The following is a 22,539-nucleotide window of genomic DNA, read 5'->3' as shown; positions in this document are numbered from 1 at the left end:
TCATGAACTCAACCTGCCTGTTCTCACACTCTCCCCCTCGGGGAAGGCCAGGGAAGAGGAATGCACTCCACTTCAGAACCAAATGTTTGACACTACCAGGTTACAAAAATCCCCACCTTTTTTCCTTCCACTACCTTTTTCTTATTGAGTTTTATTCTTTAAGAAAGGGGACATGCATTTGCTTGTTTTTTATCCTGCAGTTGTTCTGAAGCACTGAACAAGATGCCTATTCAGTTTTGTGTGCCAGACAGAACAAGTATTCTCTTCAGAAACAAAAGCTCTCTGTTCAGTCCCCATCCATCATGCTTCAACCATCTCACCACGTTTGCCTCCCTCTCCAGGCAACCTCATAAGGCTAACAACCTGATTGTTCTTCTATATAATATATACGTCTGTTTTGTTGTGAGACTGCATACATTCAAGTACAGTTTGTGTGCATGTGTTAATAATGAAACAGAAATCGTGATACAGAACTCATCACAGGACGTGAAACAGATAAGAATTGGGAACCAGAGCACAAACATCCTGTAATCTATTGTTCTCAATCTTTCTGACAAAATATGCACAGCAGCCGACATCCAAAGTGCAAGTGTGTTTTCTCACACTGGACGTGAAACAAAAATGCATAAACAGTAACAGCTGTCGTGCTGTTTGCTTTGGAATTCAGTGCCGATCTGAAGTCTCCGTCTCACGGGGAAAATTAGCCTGATTTCAAATTAGATCAGATCAATGCTTTAATGCGAGTGCCCAGCATCAATTTGTACTTTTTATTTTATTCCCCTTGCCCTTATTGCCTCAAATTGATCTGTTGGCAGTAACTTTCACTGTTTCAGGAACCTGTTTGAACTTAAATATCACTACATTTCAAAACAACAAACAACATTATTAATACTTATAATGATCATATTGATTTTGGAACTGATGCAAGGGTTCACAGAGACACCATACATCTCAGATGAGGTGCTTTATGACATAATCAGAGGCCAGCCACATATCCAAGTCATTCCCTTTCTCTTTCATTGCTAAGTTGACATGCCATGCTAAGCAGCCTGGACAGTTTCCAGGCTGTGCAACATAAAGAGCATTGAGTTTCACAAAAGTGTGTTCTGCATTTTCCCACTGACTGTTCCTTGTTTTTATTTGGTGATCAAAGACAGGAGGGAAATCTAACTTAAATCCAAGGACTATTGTGATGCCTAGACCAGACACAGCTGGGCACCATTAATCCGACACTTACATGCCTTATGGTGGAAAGGGGTTATAGCCGGTGCATTAAAACTTTATTAAAGGCGTAGTTCTGAATAAAATGGGAAATGCCAACTGGTGAATTTTAAATTTAAAGAATTTGCCAGAAGATGCATCATTCACAGCACGCAACTGTGAGGTGAAAATCACAGATAACGATCACAGTACAGAGATTGCAACCTCTGTACTGCCACTAACATGGCCCTGCACCACCACAAGAAAAAAATATATAATTACACTCCCCCCTGCCTCCAGGAGCCAGCTTTCGAAAAGGTCAAACTAAGGCAGAGGACCCACATTTAACTACTCCGGATCCTTTAAGTGTATCAGGAGAGTTTCATGTTTTCCCATGATTATTATGACATCTCTTGAAAGATGGCCTAATACTCCCACCAATGATATTTGTTTAGTTTTCTTTACTTATTGATACAGAAAACTAAACAGATTGCATGGTTCTGCCATCTTTTTTTTATATATTGCATTCAAAAAAGCATGAAAAACAACTTCTAACTTGCAGCTGGGATGTAAAGGAGAAAATGTATTATGTACACTGACATTTACAGTGAGGGAAACAAGTATTTGATCCCCTGCTGATTTTGTCCACTGACAAAGAAATGATCAGTCTATAATTTTAATGGTAGGTGTATTTTAACAGTGAGAGACAGAATAACAACAAAAAAATACAGAAAAACGCATTTCAAAAAAGTTATACATTGATTTGCATGTTAATGAGGGAAGTTTAAAATAAAATAAAATTATAGATACAAATCAGTGTGATATTGACACAGGTGTTGAAAAAGGTCATCTACAACCACGCGATATAATGCATTGCCTGCCTGCGATATCTGCTATACCATGAGAAAACCTCACGCCCACACCCCTGCTCCTCCCTCTGTTTCCAGTGTAAGCCTGGCGGTGAGCCGGGTCACATGACAGCAGGTGCTGGGAAAGTATGGGAATTCGTCAAACCTGATTCAACCCAGACAATCACGAAAGCTCTCCATTTACAAAGAGACGACGCACTGTCCAGTGCTCCATCTGTAGTGTGATGTTTCGCTTCCTTTCGTGTCCTCATTCCTTCATCGCATTTAGTGACTTGTGTTTGTGTGATAAGCACCGGCAAAACTCTGGCGTTGTTCTGTAACCTTTCCTTAACATCAACCTTTTGCCATTGGCATTGTGTGTCAGCTGGGAGTGCTTGATGACTGGCTTGGCTCTAGTTGGGTGATCGGTGCTGAATGAGGGGAAGAGGAGAACTTCAGCATTCAGGAGAAAGCAGCATCCAGTTTCCAAACTTCAGTCCATGCAGAGCAGAGAGGTCCTTTTAGGCTGTATTTTACATTACAAATCATAATGCAGGATGTTTTTAATATATATATATTAATCAAAGTGAACTTTGAGGTTCGATTCACAAAAGAAAAAAACTGATAAAACATCACGTCTAATCCAAACTGACAGAAGGCTCCAATTAAAGGAGCGAGCAAACTTTTTAACAACCCCTCCCCAAAAAAACAACACACGTGTCCAGCCCTGTCCATCTAAACTCGATACGAGCAACACTTTATTTTGGAGCATTCGGACACATCAAAAAAATACATCCTAATAGAAATCATGTGCAAGTTATAATATCAAACGCGGTGTCATAGATGCTGCACCCATCGAGTCCTGGTTCATGACAGGCCAGTCCGCGCACAGATGCACTGCAGGGACTTCAAATAAACACGCGGTTGCAGAAAATCCCCACGAGACAATTCCAGTGGATCCCGGGATAAGCGCCCTTATCAGTAGATCTCTTTCATTCGCGTTGTTGTTGGAAGCAGACCGAGGAAATAAAGACAGAGCAGCACATGGAAAGCTTTAGTTAAATAACTCTTCACATATAGTAATAACCTTGTAAAATCTCTTTTATCTCCCCCCCACACAAATAAAAAATGCATTTCATCATGGTTCAGGGACTAGCTAGCTTGATTTTAACTATTATAAAACTACTCTAGATCAGTCCGTTAAAATGGTTTCAGATTAAAGTCTGACATTTCTACTGTTTTTTAAGAAAATGTCCTAATTATTCTGTATTCTCTGATAAACCTTGACAGACAGACAGCGTTCCTTGGATATTCAGCTGTATAAAGAGTAAAAGCGGTGAAGAAACCTTGACAGCCACTTCTGAAGCTGTTCTGATAGGACAATGTGGCGCTAAGCTCCTCTCTCCGAGACAGCGTCACCGTTACCGAGTCATGGAGTTAAACACGGCAGTTAAAAGAAAAAAGAAAAACGATAATTGATTACATTTTGACAGACAGCTCTTATTTTAATTTTAATTAACGCTCCGAGGGACAGCAGCAGGTTTTGGCAACGTCCCGCTGAAGGGTGATCATTTCTAAAGGGATTGTAATGTGACTGTGGAAGCTAAATACAACTACACCAGCAGTCGGTGGCAGAGTTTCCCTAAGCTCAGTTGTTAGAACCACCTGTATGTCCCATTATTTGTTTGCAAATGGGCTTTTAGCTACTTGGTGCCATAAATTAAATTCTTAATGAGGTTTCCCGTTTCCTGCACTCAGCCCTGAGTTTTGCACCTTTCCTGCTATTGGTGTTTGGTTCCCATGCGGTGTAGCAGACAGCACTCAGACTGCCTGTCCTCGGGTTGATTAATAATCGGTCAATTCCTTACCTTCCAGCCGTCTGAGACACTGTAAATCGGTTACTCATTTATGATTTGCAGCCCAGGCATTTATCTGTCTTGCACTGCTGCCACAAAGCAGAAGAAAATGTGCATTAGAGGAGGAGCTGGAGGGATTCTGCAAGGAGGAACTTTTTGATACAAGCCTCCTGAGAAGTTCACAAACCTGTCAAACCTGTCTACAGGAAGCACATCCTCTTATGATCAGAGATAAAGGAGATTTCACATAAGCACTTTATTTAAGAATGTGATTGAACCAGTATTGGTGAACACAGTTGAAAGAGATTTGTTTGGCAGACCTTTGATCTCGTGATGGTCTTAGTGTAGCCTGTGAAGTTGTTTCAGATTTTACAAGGGCAAGCTGGCATGCCTCGATTTCTCTCTCTGCCAGTCTGAGGTCAGAAACAATTGACCCCCAGCTGTGATGATGACCATCATAAGTTAGAACTTGGAAATAGAGAATGACAAAAAAGTGTATGATCGTCATGATGCCAGTTTATGTTACACTGCCTGGAGGGGATGCAACCATTATACCTGGGCCTCCTGAGATTTATTTTGTCCTACAACAGCAGTCATCCTGTAGGAGGTTTTGTTTCTCTCTCCTACGTTTTGAATGGTTTACTTTTACTAGGTGCTATACCAACTAAAACTCAACTGATCGAATGAAAATAGATACAGGGAATTACGACAACCCCTAAAATCTGATCGTCATACACAGACTGTCTCCAGTCATCCCAATGTCTTATCTAACCCAGAATGTCAGAATCTTCCCTGTCCCTGTGTCTGGCTCTTTATTATCATCCCCCCGTAGCGATAAATATATTTTCCTCTGTATGGGTACACAAACAACAACCCTCTCAGATCCAGTGACAAGCAGATTAAACTGAGGGAACAATGCAGGGTCCACTGGTCGTCCTTTTTCCGTCTGGTAGTGACCTCCCTGACACAAGCCCTGCATGAGGCACATATCCTTTCTGTACGTGTTACCACAGGGCTGCAATGCAAGGACAGCATTACAGTGGGATGCACGGAAGACTTCTAGACAATGAAAGAGCACACAAACAACAATGATCTTATTACTCAGGTTGGGTTTGCTAGAAGCAGAAGATCATTCATCTGTCTTTAAGCGTTGTGGCCGCCAGGTAATGCCAATTATGCAATGAAGTGTAAATTGATAGTTGTGAGAATGTGTGAGGAATTTTCTTCCCTTCTGCAAGGCCTGTATAATGTATTGGTCTCTATCCAATCACCACCCAAGTTCCAGAAAAAACGATTCATGTGACCACATAAATAAATGATTAGCTCGAGTTAAGCCATTATGAACTCTGGGTCCAATTATAATTTTCATCATTGCTGTGCTCGGGGACCCAAAACACCTTTGGAGTCAGTCTATGCGCACATCTGAAACAACACTTGGATCAGACGGGCAAACACAGTGGTAAATCGGTTCGCAATCACGCATAGAAAGCTGTGAGCGAGTCACAGAGTTCACTGCCGTTCTTAAAAAAGAAAAAGAAAAAAGATGCACTGAGCAGAAAGTAGTGATAGGATAAGATAATCCAAAACACATTCCTCCGACATAAACATTACCAAAGAGAGTTGAGCAACTCATTATGATGCTGAGTCACGCAGAGCACAGAAAGAAAAAAAAATCCGATCGTATTACCAGGGACGAGCGCCAATGCAGGCAGGTAGAAAGACAACTACAATTAACAGGACAGAAGGAAAAGCCCCCTGAGAGGGAAATCAACTCCGCAAACAACAGAAAGCCACATCCCTGGCCTGGTCAAGAGGAGGAAAAAATACAGAGGTTGTGGTCACAGGAATAACGCGTTAAGCAACATGTGGAGCTTGCGGTGATAGGCTTGTCACAAAGCAGAGCTGTTCAGTGGAATCTAATTAGTCATGTTCAGCTTGAGTAATAAGTCTTTAATTTGAAATGACTCAAATATGAAAGTATTCTCCAACTCCACACTTTCCTGTCCAATCATAGAGCTCTTTATTACCTGATACTACAACAGACAGCGAAATTGGAAGATACAACATATATAATCGAAATCAAAGTCTTAATTGTTCTGTGAACCTTTTGATACATGTGATTGGCAACAGTGCTGAGGTTGTACAATGAAGGGTGGAGAGAACTCGTCAGGCTGTTCTGTCAAAAGGCGTAATCTCACACAGTACACAATGGGAAAGACAACAAAGGCCTAGTTTAACATATTCTGATGCTTGGACAGATTTATTTTTAAATGCCTGCCAACCAGAATAAATTCACATTTTAAAATAATCAAAGAAAGGAAAAAATAGTCAGTGACACAAGATTCTCATTAATGCTTCTGAGAAAGTAATAATTGCTTTCAAAAATACTCTGCTCTGATGCCATTGAGGAAAATGTTCTCCAAGACAAACAGCCGCCGGAGGACATTTAAAGCTGCAGGAAGCGACTCGAGAAAAAAATATATATCACAAGGGACAAAAGAGAAAGAAGAGACGTTTATTGAATGATCTCGGACCGATTAAATTAATTAAACCAACAGTAGTGCATTCTCCCAGAACAACGCAGGATAGCTGAGATTCGGCAGATGAATGTGGTCTCAGGTGACACTATAAACAAAACAAATGCATCCTTAATCCCTAAATTAACACACTAAAATAAAACCAAAAAAATGACCCAAGCAGGATTGCAAGAAATATGTATATGGAGGAGCAGAAATCCATCTTTTCATCCTATATAAGTACTCAATGTACTAACTGGCCTCTTCCTCCCCCCGAGCTGTCAAGATACTAGATAAGACTATTTAAGGATATAAAAGGAAAGACACAAATGTTACAAAAGTCAGATGGCTACAGATCATTTGACTGCATTTATTTTTGGAACTTACATTTCATTCTCTCATGTTTATGACAAAGTGGGGGGAAAGGCATCTTCATAAGATAGTCTTCTTTTCTGATTTCTCCTTTTTAAACAATTGCATCTCTGTGCCCATAGCACATGTCGCCAGCTTCTCTGGTACTTTAGGCAGCCCTTCCTTATTGTCGAATATATCAGAGACACCATTCATACTGACAAACCTGCAGCGAGAATGCTTATGGTTGGACGGAAACAATACATTCATCCATTCAAATCGTTCCCTCTTCTATGGGTGTCATTCTGTTACAGGTTTTGTGATTTACATTTCTTTATACTCTGTTTATGTTTGTGAAAGGTTGGCAATAATTACGGTTCAGCAGATCGGACATAAATAACTAGCAAGAAAACTGCCAAGAAAATATACAGCTCTGGAAAAAATTAAGAGACCACTTAACATTGACTTCTGAACTTGAAGTGGTCTCTTAATTTCTTCCAGAGGTGTATATATATTAAGAAAAAAGACTTGGCCAGTATAAAGTAAACTAACCATGCTAGATATTACAATCCATAGTGAAGTATGTCTAGGAACAGGCCTTTCTGATGAACAACATAAATCCACCTGATATAGGTTACATGACAATTCAGCACCTTTGGATTTAGAATGGATGTGTTGGCCAAAATAGCTATGGGAAATACAAGGTCATAGTTATAGAACTTTATTCGCTACTAGCAGCCTTTTCCAGCACTGAAATAGTATTCATTTAGGTCATTTAAGTATGCTGCACAACTGCTTACAGAGAGGGGTATTTAAAATGACCATCTGGCAAGGAAATTGAGGTTATCATCGATAGACATCTTGAGAACGGAGCCACAAGAGCTGATGATACCACGAAAGCAAGAAGAACAGCTACTAATGTACAAAACGTGTCGGCACCACAGACATGGCACTTCTTCAAAAACTCCCCCCCGCCCCCAGATTGGCCATCTCAGCACCCGCCCGAGCGATCAGAATTGGTGGAAGTGCTTTATGAAAATCTGTCCCTTGGGCAAGAGAACCTAGCGAGAATGAACCTGTGAACTTTCCTTGCAAAGAGAAGAGTAGCACAGATACAATGAAAAGGTTTCTGCTTTAGTGATAGGTCAGGGGCCCTTCTAAACTAGATTAATAACAGTTTATATTTTGTGTTAATTCTGTAAACACATCTGAGGAAAACAAGATGCTTTGGCACGGGGCGGAGCTCCCACTTCAACTAATTACAGGCTCATGGTGTTGCTGTAACAGTGAGACCTGCAAACCCGGTTGCATTGCAGCCTGCCAGGGCCAGAGTCATGCACCTCCACAGCTTGTTTAGATGCACATTTATATCACACGATAAAAACAGAGCAGTATTTTCTGAGAGATGCTTTATTATAATTATAGAAACGGTGGAAATCCCCACAAGCAGCTCACAAGGTGACAGAGTGAATGCAAAAGAGATGGCAAGCGATAGTTCATGGACTATTTGTGGTAGACGCGCCGGGCAGTGGTTAGCAAAACAACGAGATGGTGAGAAAACCAAACAACGTTTGTTCGGAAAGTCCTTTGGGTTGCTAAGTGCTAAGAGACAGGCTTGCAGATGGGCTGCGTTTGCATAACCTGTTAAAGTGTGAGACCTTTGTTACAAATGAACACACCGAGACATATATACTGCAGACAAACTTCTGCACAGAAGTATCTGCTCAATTAAAGCCACAACCTTACATACAAGTTGAATGGAGTCAGAAATGTCAGAAACGGCTAGATTTTATCATTTAGCTCAAGTCTGAGCTTGGCTAGGGTGCTATAAAGAAGTTTCACTGGAATGAATTGACTGTGACGTAACACAAAGCATGGCTTAAATTTTCAGCTGCAGCTGCGTCTCAGTAATGAGAAACTGGAGCACGACTGCCAGGGTGTAAGAAGAGTCCTGCCAACAGAACCAGAACGGATGAAATGAAACACCTAAAAGCTCAGTTCAGAACACACAGCTGTCCAAAGTTGCACATAGTCAGTGGAGACACTGTAATAAAAGCTGAACAACAGTGTTGGACTGACGCGTCCTGGGGCACTTGCTGCATTCTTCCTAATTGTCAGTCGGGGGCTAAAAGTGAGGATTATGCTTCATTAGCAGGTTTTATTTTCAACTGTGACACAGATAGTACCAAACTGACAGACATGACAGCTACACCATGATACTACATCAGCAGAAGATTTCTTTATTCATTACTCTGAGCCTAATCTTAGCCTGGGTCAAAATCCTTCCCTCAATTAATCACTAATCTTAATTTTAGTGGACGATTAAACAAAATATCTACAAATAGTAACTTCAAACCAACTCGAATAGATGTTTTAACATTCCTCTGTAGGCCTGGAGTAAAACAATACATAGTGCTTTTTTTCCCATCTCTCTCTCAACAATTTTTTTTTTTAATCCACTTTGCCAACTAGATGAAGTACTTAAGCATCCCAGCTCGAATCTGTGTTCAGAGCCTGGTGCTAGAGGAGCCAGAGTGACAGGCTGAAACAGAGATTGCTGCCTGACTGGAGACAGGTTCATCCGTTGTAGATTGGGTTCGGTGAGACAAAGTGAAGACGGGCATTGTGGCAGGCTGATTTAGGTTTCTATTCTGCTGAAAACCTGATCAGTTATTTGGAAATCGCAGCTCAAATCGCAAAGTCAGCCGGGGAGACAGGATGTGTGAAAAAGATGAGATGATTAAAGGTGTGACAAACATTTGCTCTGCTGCGATCAGGGGTAAGCGGGGGGTGTCATGCCTCACTGCTTTTTTACGCTGGTGTACACAGGGCACAACATGTAACTGCTTTGTCAAACTCCTAAAACACATCATTAAGCGGTTACAGGAACCCTTCTGTGAATCAGGACTTGTTTTGCAAATGGTGGTCACATTGAAAATTCCTTCTCCCAGATTGTTTAGACCATTCCTCTTGGCCGGTATACTGTGCTCTATCATTATGGTTCTTGTGTTGTTTCTGGCTGAAGCGTGGTGTTTGAGTTAGGAGATAACCGTGCCAGTAAAACAGATTGCACTGCAGACAAAATCTGATTGTGAACAAGTGTTGGGAAAGCATGGTGGGGTGGCAGACGTAAGCCCAGCCGGGTATGAGATACAGTATCTCCCCATTATTAAAAATTCCTGCTTCGTTTCTTTATTTTATGTATTTATTTCTTAATAAATACATCATCCGGGGATGCCAAACCACAGATCTGTACAATAAGATGCATTCAGAAGCTATACAACAGAGTTATAGATAGATATATACTCCCTCAGGCAGTTTGTATTGAGTCCACTTCAAAGTGCTGTGCAGAGCACTGATATGATGTGAACACACGAGATCTGTCACAACAATAATAGAGTTAATAACAAGCAGGTTTTGCAGAAATGCACTTTCCAAGCTGCTTTCACACTAGACAGTTGAACCCGGGGCGACCCCAGGGCCTTGTCACCTTCACCCCAAAGCGAGACTCTGAAGCCGGGTGAACTCGCCCAGTACAGGAGAGGTTGAGATTTCCAGGGTTGAAATCAGCCAACAGCAGATACCCATTTCACATCGTAAACAGGATCCACTGAGGTCAGTGACAGTAATTTGAGTAATTCAATCAAAAAGCTATAGCTATTGCATTTGTTAGGTCATACCCCCCTCCCAAAACCCCTCAGTGCAAATTCCTCTGATTATTATTAGCTCACTTATGTACATCATCGTACAGAATTAGTGCTCAATAATTTCCCAATTACTCCATCCGGTGTAAAATACCCACTACTACTAAGCAGAGACGCCAGCGTGGCTATGGTAAACTGACCAGGCCAATTACGGTGAAGATCCTTGAGAGTTTAATGCAGAATCAAATTTATTTTGGAGACGGTAACAGAGGGAGGTTTTGTGCTTCACTCGGACCATCTTTCACTGTTACTCTCCAATCTTATCTTATACCTGGTTTGGAAAAGTTGAGACTGCTGCAATATATCAATTTGCAGGTGCCTCCCACAATTCATTAACACAGTTCAAACTGAGATACAAGAAAAACTATGTAGATTAGAGAAGGGGTTTAACTCCACATATGTATTATCACTGTCAAATATGTACTTTTCTAACTGGTATGCACTAGTATAATGCTTGTGATTCATTCTGCAGGGTAAATGCAGATAAAATAAACAATTTTCATGGAATGGTGTAGAAATCATTAATATATTCACATATTGCAATTCCCTCAGTCCTCTTAGAAACTTCCTTAAAAGAGAGACCACCTGGATAAAAAGACTCTCAAATGTATTGCAACATCTGAAATGAGTTTTCATTCACAAATGTGTTATTCTAACAGATTAAGACTGTGTATATATACACAATACCTAGAGGAATACAGTAGCCACATGTTCAACAATATATAAAATTGCGATTGAAAATTCAAGTTGGATATTTCTCAAATTCGTTAATATTCTTTAAAAGTCACTCACTAATTAACGAGCATGCTCAAGTGCTCATGTGTGTTGTTAATGAATATACCACATTGCAGTAGACATCCAGATATAAAATGTATGTATTGGTAACTTTTTATCCTATTATTACAATCTCTCAGCTATATTTAGCTCTGGGTGTCTGTGCGCTATTTAAAAAAGTTTCTTGTAAAGGCTGTTGCAGTCGATCAGCTGATTAATAAGAAATGCACAGCTGGAATGTTCCCCCGGCTGTAGATAAACATCTCCGTTGGGGGTGAGAGTTAGGCCACAAATGGATCACTGTCCCAGACTGCGTTTCTTCATCGTAAACCTCAAGGCCTGGCCCAGGGCCATCGTTCTGTTCCCCAGGCTTCTGAAGGAACCAAAAAGGTTGAAATTTCCATCACCCCACTTGGTGTGTGTGTGGAGCTCGACATGAGACATCCCCCTGCAGTCGAACAGGCTCAATGGACAACAGCCGAACCGGTTTAACTTTATTATCAAACTCAGGGCTCATTGTCCACTGACTTGCTGCTGTGTTGAAATGAGTGACGCCAGACAAGACAATAAATCGAGTGATCCCTATCTGCCCTCTGAGAAAGCTGTAGTCAAACTACAGATAGGAAATGGATTAGAGGCCTGTTTTACTCAGTTTCCCCACAGGGAGACCATTCATATCCTGTTTACATGCCCCTAAATTCGGTTTTGTACTGGTTGACTGGTGATGTCCTGAGTGGCATGCTATTCCCAGCATCCCTGTTGTGTAGAATGAAGATTCTTCCTCTATCTGGAAATCAAATCTTAACCAAATACACAAAGACAAATCGAATAATGCAACATGAAGAGAACATGTCTATGAAATCAAGCAAATTGTGTGTGTATGCAAATGTTTGCCATGGATTAATTAAGCAAAATCAGTTCTCAGGGTTAAGGGCAATTCCCTTTTTAACGTCATCAACATGGAATCTTAATCTTTTAGCTTCATTGAGCGACAATCTTTTAAATGTCAGCAATCCCGTGCCTACCTTTCAAATGGATGCTGAGCCGTCACTGGTACAGAGTCAATAAACTTAGGTTTGTTTCTCATTGCAAATAGACATACACATGACTGTACTACACAGTTACACAACCCAGTTTATTAAATCACGTGATTGGTTGATATCACCCTGTTAATATTGAATATAGCCCATCCATCAAAGACAGACAAGCCAAGCAAACGTGCATAGGCTTTACTCACAGCATTTGACACACACTGCAGTTTATGGTACTGCAGTAATTTCTTCAAATCTAGAATAGTAACTTTATAACTCTGGAGCTGCCTATCCAATCAAGTTATCGTTTGACATATTGACATTTCACAATTAATAAGCAGCACCATTAATACGGTCATTCAAATCCAAAGATCACAGGAAACATCCCTAAACCCTAAACCATGTTTTACATAAAGGAGCTTATGATGGCACTAATTAGAAAATGTCCTAATTAGGAGGCTGAGATGTATTGAATTACTGAAAGATGTATGACGTCCATTAACCTTATGGCAAACCTCATGTTCAGCACAGGACAACGAATCACTGCAAGCTTTTTATCTATGTAAACTATTTTCAGACAAGCGGACATCCAGTGATCTTTAACCCCTGCATTGATTGAAACCCCTCAGTTCAGTGCATGTCTTGTTTCATGGCGAGGGGAGGACATTTAAGTAAGAGGGCTTTTATGAAGCAAACGCATTTTGCATTTAGAAAGATGACTAAAGACCCTTGTGAAAGCCGGACACAAACGTCCACAAAACGGGGTGCTCCAGGCAATCAGGGGTTGTAGAAGCAGTCCTCCTTCTCTACAGTGAGCTGCCTCCATCATGGAAGTAGAGAGATTAAATAGAGAAGGCACAGCTGCCGCTGACCTCACAATCGCCTCGGTGCTCATTGCCGCAGCCTTGAGTCCGCAGCCTGTTTGCGAGGGAGCGACAACACAGCTGCGACACATGAGCACCTCATCATCGGGCGTCAGCTGCAGCCGTGCCGTGACAGACAGCGGCCTGTCACAACCCTTTCAAACTTAAATGCGATGTTTTGTATTGGAAAAGATTAAAATATGTTCAACTTATATTTGTAAGATCTCCCTAGTTCTACTATTGTTGACTGTCCTTGAAATATCTGCATTGCTATTTTGCAACCCTATAAAACAAGATAAACTAAGAAGAAGAAAAAATATCTATATTAGGATACATCATCCTTTAAACGTATTATATTATATATTTAAATGTATTGTATTAGAGCAGTAAAAACAAAAGAAGGGGTAAGTTAAAGTCCCTTTCAAACTACAAGTATGGACATTGAGTGACAAGTTACACCAAGATGCTGCTTTTTGATAGTCGTCTCTGCTCGATACACTTTAACACGTAGGAGAGAAATGTAATTATGTTTTGTATAGGACTGATGTTGTACACTGCGGTTCTCTTTAAAATATATTCTAATCATACAAGTCATCTTCAGGGTTAAGTAAATCACATCCTGCCATCTCCCCTATAAAGACTGGATTCTCAAGTCCCGCCATATGAGAAAACACTAACTATACTGTTCTCTTACTGTCCTCTTTTGTTTTAACATTAAGGACTCCAATGGAAGATAAACTACAGAGGCAAATTAAACTCATGAGACTCTCTCCTTCAACCTCTCCCTTCCTTCTACTCTCATCAATAAGTGGTCTATTTGTAGGAAGGAAATAATGTTAGACTATTCTTTCATTTGTAATGTCAGAAGAAATACCCACTTAAAGATGACGGACAACATATGACAGATTCCGTTCGCAAGAGGAACTTCGTGCAGATGCATTTCAAAACATATTGCCCCATCTCTCTCATAGCGTGCAAGAAAACACCACAAATGACAACAACCATGAGAACCAGACTATTCTCACACTTTTACAAACCGCACAAGTCTATCATTTGCTCATCTTATCTAAAGGAACAAATTGTGTCACATCAATCTAATCTATCTACAGGATAGTTCTGTATTCTTGCTCCTATCAGAGCCCATACAAAAGATTTTGGACCGCCATATCTAAAATAACACTGAGGGGGGCAGGACCAGAGTCTATGAAACCATCCCTTTGGGTCACCACTGAATACAAAATAATAAAAGGTTCATAATGTAATGTAGGCCCGGTACAAAAGCTCATAATATATAATTTGGTCATCCATAGAGGGACTGATTGAACCTTATACCACAGTCAAAACAAATCTGGACCACTCACTGTACCGGGATCCTTATTTTCCATTATCCGTTCCATTCAGACCACTGAACAAAACTTTAAAGTCCCACATCATGAACAATATGGTTGTGGGTTTCAAACCTGAGGGGCACAGTGTATTCAAAGTGGTTAAATTATGTACAAGAAGATATTTATTGGGGTTCTGATCTGTTTATTAAATAACTGAAGCTTTTACATGCTTTATAAGACAGCAGATCGATATCTGTTTTGTTGTTGTTGTTACTGTTGTTGTGCCTCTCGCCATCAACTCGTGAATGGCTGGATTTCCATGATGTCTTCACTTATCTTGAAAAGTCATTCTTCTCTGCTCGTCAAAACGCTTCATGATACGAGACTATTTTCTCTTGGCTCCACACAATCTTGTCAAAAGGGATTACCCTGCAGCTACAAATAGCCCACAACAGACAACTTATACTCTGACATCAAAGATTTATTTATTTTGAAAGTCCTCTTTCAAAAACTTTTTCTTCTGTTGAACTACTTTCCTCTCGCTTTTCCTTATAAATCCACTCACAGTTACCTGTTCTCTTTTTAAGATCTGCTCATGATGGCATTAATCTTTGAAAAACTATTATCATGATTAATACAATGCTTTAAGGCCATACATAATGTATATAGAGCCACTACTATCTTTAAGTGCTTTTTGACCATGGGATCAGATAGCGTGTGATTTTCTTGTAAGTGAAGTTTAATTTCCTTAGTTTGTTATGAATTTTACCAAATCTGTCAGTGCAATTCAAGATGCCCAATTTCGCATTTCTCAGCTCTGTGCCAAGTGTTGGTGAACTCACACCTTTCATCCGAGCCTGTTTAGATACGCAGCAATGCAACATCAATTACACAAAAGACAAAGGGGTTACTGTGCTCCGCATTAGCCCTATAAAAAGGCCCATCAGAGATTGAGAGGCAGGAACAGTCTAGCGTAAAAATATTTTGTACTTGTAAAGAAACAAAACACTTGGAACAAATCGTCAGGTACCAATAATGAAAAGAGACTATGGATGCCAAGTCGTATACCGCAGCGCTGATGAAATGGCTGCTCTGAGTTTGACACTATTGTCGCGCTGCTTGGCCATAGAATAACGCAGAAGTATTGAGAATCAGTGGGAGAAGGAAAAGAAAAGAAATGACTGGAAATTCACATTCTGAAATGGGAAAAACTTAAAATGCGCCTAACTTTTAAAGTTTTATCCTGGTGATCTTCAAAGGCACGGGCAAGGACATACAAGTCCATTGGGAGAGATTGATTATATATTCTAATTATATTATTAATCATGTGTATAATAATTCTTCCACTATCCTGTGTAAGGTTAGAAACAGAACCGCTAATTTAACCGCTGCGGTATCCGTCCCGGTAAATTCTGTCCTGGTCTCTACCGCCTCTATAAGGAAGTGACCCTACACCATATAATTTCCAGAAGCTACATAACTAAAGTATTCTCAACGAAAGGACTGCATCAGACCTACAGTAACTGGCAATGGCCTCTTGGCCTTGGGCTTCACAGGGAAGATGGGTTTCACGGACACCTACAAGCAGCAACTCTTGCCAGAGATTTTTAGCCAGGAGCTTCACCACCACGCCGTCTACCAGTCATTGATCCAGTCAGAGCCCCTCTGTTCCTTCGCCCTTGAACATTGCGGCTTGTTTTTCACAGTGGCGATTCTAGAGTCTGTTGGGGCCCTAGGCAAAAATTCCCTGGGGGCCCCTCCAACCAGCATTCATCACCATAAATAACCTCGGGGGCCCCCTAATGGTCTGGGGCCCCATGCAGTTGCCTGCCTTGCCTGTTCACAAGCTGGGCTGGTTTTTCAGAAAAAAAAGATTGTCTTCGCCTTGACAACCCAGGAACTCAGATCTCTCTCAAGAGAAAAAAGGCGCACACAGGGTCAGAGGTCCAAGAAGATTGTAGAGGTCATGGTTATATTGCAGAAACGGAACAAAACCCCTAGAACAGTCATGTGACCTTGTCTATCCACCCATTTAAATTAAATCAATACAAATATTAAATTAAGCAGATTACAGAATTACCAGATTACTGTGCTACTAGACAAGTGACTCCTGATGGCTTTATTATTATTATTATTATTATTATTATTATTATTATTATTATTATTATTATTATTATTATTATTATTTCTTGGCAGACGCCCTTATCCAGGACAAAATATAAGCGCAATACAAAGTGCAAGAATACAGTTAAGTACAAGACATTAAACATTATAAATTCAAATTTACATTATACAAAGCATAATACATTTAACAACTTCCAATTTACACAAGTGAATACAATAAGTGAGGTCATACATCCTGGAAAACAGTAATGCTCATTTTCAGCGCTCAGCTAGCGAAGAGCATCAGGAGCAGTTCTGATAGTGTAAAAAGAATGAACTTGTACCTGCTTAACATCAAGTCATCATGACACCCATCTCTTCCCACAGATCCAATACACATCATGTGTAAATCTATTTCTCATCTTATGAATATATATATATTTGGATCAAAATCAAAGCCATGGATCACCAGGGGTGAAATGACCAAAATTCAGTAAATATGGGTGTTTGGTCCAAGTCATAATCACGTTCCTTGCATCTCTCCTTTGACCTCGTGCCTGAGATGACAACAGAGTGATGTCATCCTCTGTCTTGCCAGCATCCAAACTCCCCCGTCGTTCCGCAACATCTGAGGATTCTCTGAGGCATTATGACATCAGATGCTTGAGACACCTTTTAAGGAACTTTTGTATCTATTTATACACACCATTATTTCATTAATTCAGTATGACTGTATGAGAATGACCCATAAAAATGATGCAGCTCATAAAAGGTATTAGTTATCCAGAGGGTGAAAGACAACAAACAATGAGCCTCACAAGTTACAGGTGTAATATTCCACAGTCATTGTCCTTGTATGTGTTTGTTTATTTTGTTAAAGTAACAGGAGTTTAGTATCGCTTTTAAATTATTATAATCCCCTGCCATACCTGAGTGATCCCTTCCTTCCAACTGGAATGAAACCACTTTCCCACAGCAGAAACAAACACCATAAATAAATAATACAGGAACCACTTTACAGTAATCTCGTCTTACCATTTTGGCACTAAGCTAAAGACTGCGTTTTCAATTACTCAGTGTCTACATGCTGTAAGCTGTTAAGAAAACGGTGTTAGTGAAATCCGAGACAATGGATATTGGTTGCAAAATACACCTGAATACACAGGAGTTTACACCTGGGACAGTGGTTAGGGATGTACCCAATTTATCTAGGATCTATTCTATAGGTTTCTTCTTATAGACAAACCCCCTCAGCTGGTAATAAATAGCCTTGGGACCCAAGGGAAAGGGATGGAATTTAACAGTAAATAATTTGCACACACAGCACTTAAACGAGCATCTCGTCAGGATAGCGCAGCACAGATAAGCATCATCTTTCTGAAAAAGGCCCACGATTATTTGAAAAAACACTTTTTTTGGTTGGAACAGGAAGCAAAGAAAATAATTCGGGACAATCCATGTCAGCTCACATGATGTTGATGTAATTTGAATACATATTCAATTACAGCCTGATATTATCGGAGTATTGTCCACGGGCTGCCTTTTGGGCGTATGACTGTCGTTTGACCTGACTTGGGCTGAAGTGATTTTGATTGTTTTCGGTGTGGGCAGCAGGTTTCCAGATGTGTTTACCCTCACAGGCTGAAGCAAAGACAATAAATTACACTTTAATAATAATAATAATATTACTAAGTTATCACTACATTTTGTAATGACCGATAGCTAGATACAATGTTCTGCTTAGACTATACAGACGGACAATGAGAAACATGCTCTACAAACTAGTAAATAGACACTTGTCCTCATCGAAGCCAGTAAACTCCTCTGAATATTGAAGAGGGTTTTTTTCATTATTAAGACGACAGTAGTTTATGTCCACCTTGATCAAAAGGTCCTTCAACTATAACTACATAATTTTGGAAATGCACAAGAAAAACAAAGAAACAAAGCTAACACCAAACAGAAATCAGACCCCCTTCATATTATGGATACGGTGCAGTTTTTTCATGCTGTTCCCAAATGTGCATTTTGTGCATGTGGTTTGTGGTTGCACTTCACTTCACTTTGGGGACTCTTTCATTCTTCCAGAAGAAAAGCCATTTATAAGTAAAATAAACCATACTTTTGAAGTAGGACCTACAGGGCAGCTTTATGGGGATATATAACTAATAATGATGTTCACCTTAATATGACATGCTGGAAGACATCCAGGCCATAGAACCACATGGATTCATTACCCAATGAAAGCTACTATAGGGAACATCAAACCCACCTAGTTTTCTGAATGTTATAATCTGACTGTAATAACAATAATAATAATAATACTAATACTACTACTACTACTACTACTAATAATAATAATAATAATAATAATAATAATAATAATAATAATAATAATAATAATAATATGCACATTCTAGTTCCCTGCTAACACACAATGTTGCCACAACGTTGTAGCAGCATCATTTATGTTGGCACAATGTTGTAGAACATTGTGGCAACGTTGTGTATTAGCTGGATCGTTTGTGCAACCACGCTTTATGATTACTAATAATAATACAGTCAAAATCTGAATGAGGTTCTCACATGATTATTAACCACGTTTGCACATATTTTTGTTCCAATATTCATGCTTAGATACCTTTGAATATGTAGCTTTATTTTACCCGTATGAGAAACACCTTGTGGAGTGGAAATATAGAGTAGAGAGATGTAACTGGGATGTTGCTTTGCGTCTTTTTCAACAAGGGAAATAATTTGAATGATTGATTTTGAATTAATGTGTATTGTTAGGTTTACTCTGCCATAACTGTATTGCCAATCGCTTTTTCTTAAATTGTTAAACTGTTAAATTTAAGAAACAGCGCACATACACAATGTATATGGTTTTGGGATCACATCACATAAGAACATAAGAACATAAGAAAGTGTCCAATCGAGAGGAGGCCATTCGCCACATCGTGTTCGTTTGGTGTCCATAACTAAGTGATCAAGGATCCTATCCAGTCTGTTTTTGAATGTTCCCAAATTGTCTCTTCAGACACATCGCTGGGGAGTTTGTTCAGATTGTGACGCCTCTCTGTGTGAATAAGTGTCTCCTGTTTTCTGTCTTGAATGCCTTGAAGCCCAATTTCCATTTGTGTCCCGGGTGCGTGTGTCCCTGCTGATCTGGAAAAGCTCCTCTGGTTTGATGTGGTCGATGCCTTTCATGATTTTGAAGACTTGGATCAAGTCCCCACGTAGTCTCCTCTGTTCCAGGGTGAAAAGGTTCAGTTCCTCAGTCTCTCAGTAGGACATTCCCTTCAGACCTGGAATAAGTCTGGTTGCTCTCCTCTGAACTGCCTCTAGAGCAGCGATATCTTTCTTGAAGTGTGGAGCCCAGAACTGTCCACAGTATCCAGATGAGCTCTAACTAGTGCATTGTACAGTCTGAACATCACTGCCCTTGTTCTCAATTCTACACTTTTGACAATATACCCCAGCATTGTGTTTGCCTTTTTTATTGCTTCCCCACATTGTTTGGATGGAGAAAGTGAGGAGCCCACATAGACTCCTAGGTCTTTCTCATGCGTTACTTCATCTAGATCTGTTCCTCCCATAGTGTAATTATAGTGGACATTTTTGTTACCTGCGTGTATTACCTTGCACTTGTCCACATTGAATTTCATTTGCCAGGTGTCGCCCACAACTGAATATTATCTAAGTCCCTTTGAATAGCCTGTGCTGCCAAGATTGTATCTGCTGAGCCACTTATTTTAGTATCATCTGCAAATTTCACAAGTCTGCTAACTATCCCAGAGTCCAGATCATTAATATAGATTAGAAAAATAAGGCAGTGTATAAATCTTTCAGCATCCCTCCTCTATATTATGTGAGAATCCCACTGAAGACAGACTGCTTATGAAGTGCAGAATGGACCCACTTGCCAAAGTGTGTCTCCAACAATAAAAAAAAAAGTACTTTAATGGCATGTGGAGGTCAAAGGGTGAAGAATCGTGTCCTGCAGCCTTCGAGCTCCTATATTCATAGACATTGCAAACTCTGGACAGGACCTCTTCTAAGAGCATTGATCACTTCCCTTGAGTGAGGTATTGGTTTTGTATGATTAAAATACATCAACTGATTGATTTAAAAAGGACAAGTGAAAGTGAAAAGCCATGTGCTAAGAACACCTTTGATCCCGAGTCTTCAATCTAAATCGCTGCTCAAGTGCTGAAGTCGGAAATCACTCTCGACTCTCAAGTGTCCTTCCTTCAAGTCATGCCAGGTCAGCACTAGGGTGACTAATTAAACAGGAGAGCTTTTGATCAGTTTCAGTGAAGCAATGAAGGAAGCGCTTTAACACATCACGACGACCCGAACCCTGGGGATCAAACAGTCCTGGTTTCGTCTGTAAACTTGGAGCTTGCGCTGAGAACAATATATGGATATACGCATTGCCTTACAGACAGTTTCGTTTTTCAGAGAGAAAAGAGCAACAAAATCCCACAGCCTGTTAATATCAGTTGTGAGGGTCTAAAGAGCAAAACCACCATGTTTGTGTACAAGATGTGGTAGCAGAGTTACAGGAGTATAAAGGATGTTGAATTAGCCAGCACTGGGTGTTATATTTCTCTAGAGAAACAGGCAAGTTACAGCAAGGGGAACGAGGTAAAAGTTCAAAAAGGAGCTCAGGGGAAACACACTGTTCCTTCCTCCTCTTAACACACTAACCCACACCCAACTGTTTGTTTATTTGTTTATTTATACAAAACAGATGTCAATAACTACATACAGAAGACTTTTTGTAATTAACTAAATACATAATTCTCGAATCGTTTACAGAAGAGAAGTTAAATCAGCGGAACACTAAGAGAGAACAAATATTTGGAAAGCAAACCCTTCTAGACTCTCCCAGGTAGTGCATTATAAGTAATGATTATGGAAGGTATTGTATTTACTTCAGACGTGAGAGGATTTGATAACAAGATGGTTGTTCTGACCTTCAAAAGAAGAGTCCCAGTCAAACAAACTAAATAAACAGCCTAAATAAAACAAAAAATAAAAGCAAATAAAAAATATGAAGGCGCCATCAATCGCCGAATAAGATACAGGTACGCCTCGAATGTTAATAATTGGAGAAGAGGCGTTTCAGTTCCACCACCACATAATTCAGCTCCAAGTCATAATTTTTCAGTTCTGTAAATCGCAAGCATGAAGTTGTTGATGATTATTCAAAAGGGAAACAAACAGAAATGGAGAAATATAGTCAAATAACCAGCTCAGTCAGAATCTGCTCAAAGTCCTATGGTTCACAGTTACTCCTACACACACCCTATTTTAATTCTAGTGGATTTAGGTGGTATTTAAAAGTGCATTTAAATTAATCACACCCTCCAGCACCTCTGATATTAGTTTCCACTCTAAAAATATACCAAAAAGTTTTTAGTTGTAATGTCAATCTCCCCCCCACCCTCATCTAATTTAGATCTCAATCAAATCTAAACCTTTTTGGGGAAACAGCCACACCGAGCTCCGGCACCTGTTCAATATTGTGTCTGAAAATGACAACTGACAACTACTCTGGGGGCCCTGAATTACTAAGAGTTAGTTTTAGAAAATAAACTTTAACATAAAAATGATAAATCCAATCCCACACTAGAATCCCAACACAGGGAACCCATTCGGTATGAATAACCCCCCCAGCATCCCAAAGCCTCTCTCCCTCTTTGGGGGAAAATGACATTCTTGGCAGCAGCTATAGCTGTCTATACCACCGCACAACAAAGGAGACTGTGTCAATACAGTGCGGATTACTCACTTGGTCTCCAGTAAGCAGATTTATAATGACTTGACTTAAACTCCGGTCGCGGCAGCCCTGGTCGGACGGGAGCTGAAGCGCTGCCAAAGATGTGAGCAGTTATTTCCTGTAAACCACATGAGAGAAAGAGGAGGTCTTATAAGCTACAGCAAACTGCAGCATGCT

The 22,539-nt window shown here is 40.1% G+C and overlaps 1 protein-coding gene across 1 annotated transcript in view; it reads right to left on the bottom strand.

Moving 5' to 3' along the window:
• Nucleotides 1-22,533, bottom strand: part of optc (opticin) — an 82,948-nt gene extending 60,415 nt beyond the window's left edge. The window contains exon 1 of the mRNA XM_066703201.1: nucleotides 22,375-22,533. The gene's annotated coding sequence lies outside the window, so the exon portion shown is untranslated. The remainder of the gene's footprint in view (nucleotides 1-22,374) is intronic.
• Between the last annotated feature and the right edge of the window lie 6 nt (nucleotides 22,534-22,539).

Source organism: Amia ocellicauda, chromosome 5, assembly GCF_036373705.1.
Source record: "Amia ocellicauda isolate fAmiCal2 chromosome 5, fAmiCal2.hap1, whole genome shotgun sequence".
Lineage (NCBI taxonomy): Eukaryota > Metazoa > Chordata > Actinopteri > Amiiformes > Amiidae > Amia > Amia ocellicauda.
This window is presented reverse-complemented; position numbering and strand designations above follow the sequence as displayed.